Below are 9,817 nucleotides of genomic sequence, written 5' to 3'. Positions count from 1 at the left end.
AATTTTTGTGGTACAAGGCTCTACTACCGTAGCTAGCTACGAAGCTCTACAGACTCCACACACATATCTATACAAACATCATTTGAAATGAATACAGTTTTATCATACTACTTCTATGTACAGTAAGATCATGGTAATTTTTTTAAGGTAAGGAAGGATTTAAGAAAGGAATCAATTAACGTCGAAGGTCATATAAATATTTATGAATAACTTTAAATAAATTCATATTAAATAAGTTACAAGTTTAAAGTTGTTACCAAATAAATTTCCTTTTCTACTAGTCACATTAAACCTTTTTTTAATCAGATATATCTCATTTCAAAAAGTCAAATTCCACATGCATGTGTAGGTAAATGTAATGCATTTACTTACACACCTACACACAAAAAGTCCATAAAATCAGACAAATTTCCTCAACATTCGAAACCACAAAACACAAAGGTGACCCATAATACACTTCGTCATTAACCAAGAGTTTGACACGAAAGCTAATAAATACATTAGGTACTACCAAACCCCAGCAATTAGCTTGGACGTTGTCACATTTCGCCTAATTATACAACATTCATATCGCTAGTAAAATTAATAAACACGTTGACTCATGAGCCGCCAAATGCAATCAACTGGTTCATTAATTGGCTATAAATGAGAAACAGCCATAAAATTGATAGAAATCCTGATTTTTTAATTATTTTTATATTTCCTTAACTACTGACATAACATATGAAAACGATCATAAACTAACGTACGTAGCTACGTAGTCGTAGAATACTATTTTACACGTCACATCTTAGTAACATATGAATGTTATATTCAAGTATTCAAAAGTATAATATAATATATTAACACAGAAAAATTTGTATTGTTTACATTTCTTTTCTGTGAAAACATTTAAACACACGACGTAACATAACTGAACGACAGAAATATAATGAATGTCTGCCTTTAATTCAATGATATTATGATATATTTTTTTAATTTCTATTTATTTACTACTTTAACTTTCATTTTATCAGCATCATCTCGACCTATCTAACTATCTGAAACTGTACATTTACGAATTATAAAATTCTAAAGACTTCATTAACAAGTTGTAAAAATAATTCATTTCATGAAATGTGTTATGCGATGTAATCTCGGTTCAAAATAGCACAGTGTGAAATAACTGTGAGTCATTGCAACTTAATATTAACGACGGATAAATTATTGTCCAGTTTGTGTCTTTAAAATATTTCTATAATTTGTACGATGAAAATGTTTGGAAATGCAAAAGAAATACATTAATTTTAAAGAAAGAGATGTAACAGAAAGTACCTGATTCGCTTGATGATGATGAGGAAAGGGATACCAACGTGATTTGCATTACAGAACGATTATAGATTTCGTGTTATCTTTAATCCTGTCATGTATATATCCGAAATTTTGATTTAATAATTTCACGTAAATTCGAAGAAATCTCGTTTAATGCGTTTGTAGTTTGATAATCAAAAATTGATATTCGCTTGTTCATTGACTGAATATGAGTGGAGAGAAAAGAGTTCCAATGAGAAATAACTTTAAACAAAATTATCGTACCATTTTTCATGTATAATATTACATTACATGTTTATCAAATTTCAGACGAATCAAGGTCAAGCAACAGCAAATATTTGTCTTCGTTGCTAATCTTCATTGCTCATAACATTAATATGAGTAGAACAAAATTATCAGCAGGAAGTATTTCGATTCACTCGCATTTGAAACGCGTTGATACATATAAAATACTTTAGTTAGACGTGGAGTGACATACAATTCTTGCATCCTTGAAGACGTAGAGAATAGAACAGAAATATCAAGATATAAATTTCTTGAAATAGCCACGAGATCGCGGTAACTGTGTTGGAAAAGCTTTGCTCGAAGCCGCCGTGAAGCGCCTCACTTTGTTGGCAATTTATTTCTGTTGGGACAATTTATTTATAATCTGTGTTGTTTTTATATTTAGTGTTACGAGTAATGGACACCATGACGGTTTAAATTCTATTGTAATTGGCGGTTTAAATTGATGGTGCATATGTGTCTAGCTGTGTATAGATTATATGTTATTATGATATATTAGCTATATTGCTGCCAAGTATAATCAAAATCCGTTCAATGGTTTTCACGCGAAAGAGCAACAAATGTATTCTGAATATTAGTTAAATTGGAGTCGAGCACGCTTCGACACGAATTGGGCCAGCTCGCACCGGGGAAGTACCACACCCCCACAGAAGACCTGCGTGAATTAGTAGCATGCTGCTGTGTTTCTTTCGGGGAGTGGGGGAGCCGGAGGCTCGTATCCTTTTCCTTACCTTTCCTTATTCTTTCTTTTATCCTTTCCTTATTGAACGCAACACAAAAATAACTAAGACAGTGGACGGTGTCGCACACCACCAGTGTCTTATGTATTTGTTTTGAAACAGAAGTTATCAACTTCTTATAAGCCCAAATAACAGACTCTACAGTATCTACTGATCTTCAAAACTTACAATGAAGAGAGGCAGATAATAGCGTATATATTTGACTTAATAAGGATTCAAATCAATACTACAATAACTTTTATCTCAACCGTGACTCGTATTTAATTTACTTATTACTACTACTACTTACTATTTGCTAATAAACACACAAACTTATCGTTATTTTTGTACCTAAATCGAAGTTATGTCCATCAAAAAGCACTGCATACACAAATCGCTTGGACGCAACACGTGTGCACTCAGTGTCCCATGCTGGGCGCACTGACATCCTCAGCAATAATATATTGTTACCATAGCGTTGCACACACTATAAAAGAGACACTGTTTCTTTTTGAATAATGACCCAGAACTCCGTTGTGTGTTCCCGTGAAAACATAATTAAAATCTTAATCAGTTGTCGAACATTAAAGTGACTATTTCATATGGCATTACCTTGACGATATATTATATTTCAAGTAAAGTTCCATTCTTTGTTAATGGCTCCACCCAATAGAGGGACTCTGCATATCCAGCCTAGTCTAGGTAAATGGGAGACTGAGGAAATGAATGAACTTAAGAAATATACTACTCAATTATATAGAAAATCCAAAATATTCATGTCAACTTCATTTTCGAGCTAGATTGTCTATTTTTTCTAATTTGAGAACGAAGGTATATTTATGTGGAATCGAACTGCCGCGCCGGCAGTTGGCTCGCCGCCAGAAACATTTACAAATCATATTTGAGACTGCACACACTGACATCGAACATATATTTTAATAAATAGAAAAATGATATTGTTAAATGGTATTATAGGTAAATATAACTTTTCAAAAATATGTCAACAATAAATGAAATTAATATTTTGAGTTTTGCATTCTTATTGTACGGGGTTATAAATTCGACCGAATTTATTTGTATTTGTTAACTCATCCTCTTAGAACCGATTTTTATAATTCTGAAAGCTGATGTCTGCCATGTGTGCCAATTTAAATTTTTTTCTACTTTTGTGTTTTGTACTTTTTTTTAAATAATCATATAATACTTGCATACCCAGCAACACGTTGCTGTGGCTGAGTAATATGAAGATTTTAAATGATTGGGATAATTAATCGAAATAAAATGTATCCTATATCTTAAGTTATAGGATAATTTCATTAAAATCGGTTTAGTTGGTGAAGAGCTCATTGGGAACATACATCATGACACTGGATTTTTATATATTAAGAAAGAAAGATGTATACAACAAAAACTTTTTACTAACTTCCTCTCCCTATTTTATTCCTTGGCGAAAACATTTGTCAAAATCTTTTTTAGCAGCCCAATCGGAGGAATATAAGCTGTAATTTGATTGAACTTACTCTCTCTATAACAGGTCTTTAAGAATTTAAACAACAACTAAATTATATATCAGTAACACTAAAAGATGTAACTTATTAATATGTTTAAAATACTTAAGACTGAAACAATAAAACCTATGTAGTGACATTTTAAAATTTCTGTATAAAACATATTTATTTAATCTTTGGGATACTTTATCTACAAATTTGGTAAGTGTTTTTTTTTGTGGCTGAAAGTAGGTCAGAAGAGCTATAATACTTTTTCATGACTATCGATAGTAGTAAATGACAAAATTGAGTCTACTTCCTACCTAGACATTTTTATAAAAAGACAAGTTAATTGCAAACATTAAAAGCAAATAGTTCGTAACATTTAGCATTGCAATAAAAGTTGTTTATCTTATATTGTAAAAGATGAAAATAGAATCACAGCTGATGGGATCGAAGCGTCTTCGGTCTGAGTTCGGTTACATTATGAAATACACACAAAATAATTCTTTTGATTTGTCGCACATTGATTCACTGACATAACACTTAGAATATAATTCGAAATTATTATCACCCTAACCATAATAATATAAACATTTATCGCACGTCATCTATTTTCATATTAATTTTAAATGAAACTAGAACAAATCTTAATAGACACTCTTATAGGGTTTTATGTAACTATTTAAATTAATCTTAAAATCTAAGCACATTCACGCTGGTAGAGAAAAATCTAATGTAGTCATTCTGTGGGATAAAAATTATTTAACGCCCGGCGAAACAGTTTTACGGCGTTATTTTCCTTCCTTTTGACTAATAAACCCCTCGTCACCTGCCACGTGAGATGGTTTATGGTCTATGTTATATATTTTTAACTTTCGTGCATAAAACATTGTTTGATTCGAACGCAGGGTATCGACAAATAATCGAAATTATTATTATTAACACGATTTAACGTATTACTGTATCTACTGAACAAGATTAGCATGACATGTATGGAAAAGTTTAATTAGAAGATCGCACCAGTCATTAAGCCCTTAGCACCTAGGGCACTAAATGTTCTAGACATTTAGAGCTCCTAGCAACGCAGAGCGCGTTGGACTCTCAACAAAAATCCGGCGTCACGAGCGGATGCCAAGAATGCGATTGTTAAGTTTGAGTCGGACGATGTTATTTCTGACGTTCTCCTTATTGATAGCGTGTAATTGATCGCTATTTATTTCATTTGTTTTATTTTGGTAAACATATGATCGTGCTAAGTCAATCCGCTCGTGTAATCTGCGCATACTTAGTTGGCCGCTCTTACCAGAAATATGATAAGAGTATGCAACATGTGTATAAACTACATCGCTGTTTTTGTGTAACTAAGTAGCATGGAGAAGATGAAAGTGGAATGATATTTATGATGTTCCGTGTTATAGGCGGTAGTAACAAAGATTAATTTTTTCTAATATCTTTTATCTATTATTGAACACAAGTCGTTAAAGTAGAATTGTGACGTTCTTTAAGCTCACTATTGTCCCTGTGAATATCGTCTGAAATAGATTACGATCAGTTTTCTCTGATGTAAAAAACTCGGTTCCATAAACTCAATTTATTTTCAAATATTGATTGCTGAATTGTGCTGCAACTATGATTAAAATAAAACGCTACACCGTATATTAGTTATCCATTTCTAGAAGTAACATATGTACAGGATGACTGGTGAAGTACTCTTCAACAGTTCAAAGCATCATCATTGATGAATAACAAAACCTTATAGTCACTGTATTCTTTTGCATTTTATAGCTTCATTCTCGTTTTTAAAATCTTTATATGACGCGACCTCGCTCATGTCATCACTATTTCGCTTTAATAGTTTTAGTAGCATACTAAATAAATACATAAATAATATTTTGGTAATTGAGAACAAACTAATCTCTTGGTGTATCACTTACATGTTGACCAGTTTTGCTTTCCTGTTTTCATTCAAGTCCACGTCCATCAGCAAATCAATGAAAGTTGCATAGTTTACGAAGCGACAATTACTCAAATGATTTTGTTCGTAATTGGCGCGATGAATGCATTGACGCAAAAGACATAATTAGGCAGATTCCTTTCATCCCGGAAGATGGATGACGGGTCTACCTGAGTGGACACCGTAAATGTTGGCAATCGTTTGACTCATAATTATATTGTATTTTGTTTATTGAGTTTGCTTGCCTATGTTTAGGTACACTACATCTTTCTAGAAATGTTAAATAAAGTGGAAAATAAAAGAAGAGGAAAATATACTATGTACTATGTATAAAATAATTGTTTTTTATGTGGCAGTTAGCAAAGGAGCTGGTGTGTCGCCTAATGGTAAGCGACCAGCACCGCCCATCAATAGTTGCATGAGCAAATGCAGTTTAAATCGACTTCTATCTTAACCAGATAAGGGAAATTTCAAAATTTAGTATTTTATCTTACTATAGTACTGTTGTGATGTATATACTTTCTTCCCGTGGGCTACGGGACTGAGTATTGAAAGATACCGACAAGTGTGGTGAAAGTGGGCATTCACTTACATATATAAATTGTATTGTATCGTTATACATGGCTAGATTTATACCTATAAATCACATGTAAATCAATTCTGGCTTCCTTCTTTTAAAGGAATCTATATACAGGAAAGAGGCCTTAATAAAACGCAAAGGTCTGATCTATTAAGGCACAGCGCAATCTACCAGGGCGATCGGGCAGAAATTCGGCATGCACATAAGCATTTCGGCATGTAGGCATCCGCTGAGAAAGGATTTTGATAAATTCTCACCCTATGTGGATAAAATAGTAGTTTGTACCATGAAACTTTAATTAAACCACGCATTCACACATGCAGGCAACAGCTAGTTATTTATAAGTATTTAAGTATCCTATAAAAAGATAGGATATATCAAAATAATGCTGCATTACATCATATGCTTCGGCTTTCCTAAAGCAGAGTCACCTTTATTGCAATCAAATGAATTCCGGGAACATGTTAAAAAGAGCAATAGCAGATTACGCAAATGTCAGCCGTATCCGCCACCGATCGCGGAATGTCGACCCACATCGCTTTGTTCCGCAAATAGAGGAGAGCGTCAGGGCGCGCCGGATTTAGCGCTAGGCTCGCCTTATCAACTGTCTCGTGACTCATGCTTTGCGACCTTAGGGATTAAGTGAAGTTGATGAACTTTCTTTGATAAAGCCTCTGCGATACGTATGGGCGTACATGATAAATTTCACATATGTGTTTGTAACAATCCTCCGAAACAACTTGACCGATATTCGTGAGAATGTTTCTATTACGAATTGGAATATTCGTTCTGAGATTAGGTCGTACACTATTTTTTATAAATAATATTTGCTTGAAATTAAACAATGGCGTTAATGGAAACACTACAACAAAACAATTGTGTTATCCAAGCAGGATGGTGGATCTGAAGAGTTATTTTGCCGTTAATATGCTATAGACCTAGTAAAATACATTTCATAAAAGCAGTTTTGGAAACATGGTTTAAAAAAACATTGATACGAATGATCATGCAATGATTTGATATATTGTGTTGACTGTCAAATAATTAATTAATTGCATACTTTACTTTTGGCCTTTGTACTGATTTTTTTAGGGTAATAGCAGGCTACTGAGCTGGTGGTTCCTCTGAAGGATGGCGATCAGAACAGTCAATGGAAATTTAGAGAGGTAGTGCCTCTATGAATGCGCTGTCCGCTTAAAAAGGGTAGAAGACTGGGAAAGGGTTGACGATTGGAAAGAAGAAATGAAGGGGAAAGGTGAGGAAAATGAAAGGGGCCTCCGGCTGCCTCTACTCACTATAAAAAACACAGTAGCATGCTATTATTTTACGACTCTCTTCTGTGAGTATCTATCTCTATGTGTATAGAAGCGTGCTTGATTTCGACATTAAATTACCTCCACAACCTTGAACTTGACCTTACAGTGGACCTTACTTTCGTAGAGTGGAATATTATACGAGTGTAATCCTATCTAATCTTAGACGGTTTTGGGACGTCTGTATAATGTGAAATATTACAATTCAACATTTTGAGCGAACAGTCAATCATCGAAAAACATTAATAGAATTTTTACTTGCTTCTACCTTGAATGTGCATGCAGAAAGTACGCACATATTTGTAACTGCTGTCTTCAATAAGCAAATAAGGTCTGACCCTACCTTGTTAAAAGTTACGATCATGTTGAGAGTAAAATCAAACTACACAATCACTTAGGTCTCCTAACAATTACTGTTTTATAATATAACAATTACTAACCAGCACGTTACTTAAATATGAGTCATCTTTGTTTAAATTGTCTAAAAAAAGGATATTTAAAATGAGGTTTAACCGACAGCACAAATCGCCAGGCGCTCTCTCAACAGCAGTGGTCGTATCCATAAACAACTTTCCGAGAGGCAGCTTCCGTTGCCATTGAATTGTGAGATATAAAATATTTTTCTAAATATATGTGTATATGAGTTCTCAAGTATAGAATCGTAAGTAGACTAAAATATTAGTGTAAATATTGGACTAAATAATTAAGAGACTAAAGTGTAGTCAAGTAAAATGGAGTGTAATGGATACTCAAGCTGCAGTGGTCGCTGCTCGCTTCTAAGCGTAAATATGTTGCTCTCTTCTAAAAGAAAACGATGTCAGGAATAGAGGAAAGGAATGGGAAAGGTGAGAAAGGAAAGAGGCCGCCGGCTCACAGTAGCCTTCACGTGCTACTGTTTCACGGCGTTTTTCTGTAGAGTCGTGATACCTTCCCCGGTGTACGCTGGCTATATTAAAGCGTGCTCGACTCCCATACTTAAAAATGAAGTCATGAAATTATTATTGCTTTTATAATCATTTTATTAAGACATTCGATTCCGAATAGGTAAGTCAGTGACAACAATCTATGATTATCGAAAGATGATTCCGTAAACTAGGAAACGCCCGTTTACTAGCCTGTATTCTTAATACAATGGACATCGCTAGCGCCATCTAGTCTCAAACAAAACAAAGTATCTAACTAGTTTATAGAGAAATTAGGATCTATATAAAATATGCCTACATATTTCCTAAATACATACAATCCACGTATTCAGCTGATATTAATAAAAGTCCCCTTATTACCCATACACTAGAAAAGTTACAGTTTTCGTCATAATTTTTTAGCATTAAACATTATACGAACATAGATATGACTGGATACATGTATTTGCCCCATACCCCAATACTCCTGCTCGGTCCCGTCTCGCGGGACAAATGACTCAGTTAATTTCAAACAACGAAGAAACCTAATATGCATCGCAACTGCTCGCCTTGCCAAATCTATTCTTGCCAACAGGTGATCGCTCTCAAACAAAAATCATCCTTTTCGCAGTGTCATAAAGTGTAAAATGCTTTAAAATCATGAACTATGGAGTATAATTAAAATTTCAATTTTAACTAATACAGCTAAGGTTTATTTTATATTGGCGTTAAAGTCAAATACTGATTTAATCGCAACCACATTATTGGTCTATCGAACTTAATCGAGTATCAAACTTCATATTTGGATATTCCCATATTGTTGAGTATTTAATACACACATGTTCTGACGAAAATACAAAGCTATTTGAAGCATTATTTCATGGTTCAGTAATAAAAGGTTTAAGATTTCATGTAATGGAAAAAGGTGGGTCTGGATTTTTGGAGTAGTATACGTTCTAAACCATAACTATAACTTCCATTGTGCCTGTTTATTTTCAAATAGATACTTTAAAATAAAAAGACTTATAACTAGACCAGCATAGGAAGGAGGCCGCCTTAACATAGTGCACAACCAGCGCTACATCCAGTATAAACAGATAGATGTAACACATTTTTAATTTAAACATTCAAATTTACTTAATTTATGAAATCATCTATGCGGGAATCGAGCGACGATGAAAAATGAATAAAAAAATGAATTCTGGATATTACAGAACACCCTATTGCAAACGATTTGCACTTGGCCGGAATAATTCTTTCCGA

This window comes from Zerene cesonia, chromosome 12 (assembly GCF_012273895.1).
Source record: "Zerene cesonia ecotype Mississippi chromosome 12, Zerene_cesonia_1.1, whole genome shotgun sequence".
NCBI lineage: Eukaryota > Metazoa > Arthropoda > Insecta > Lepidoptera > Pieridae > Zerene > Zerene cesonia.
Note: the sequence above shows the minus strand (reverse complement) of the source record.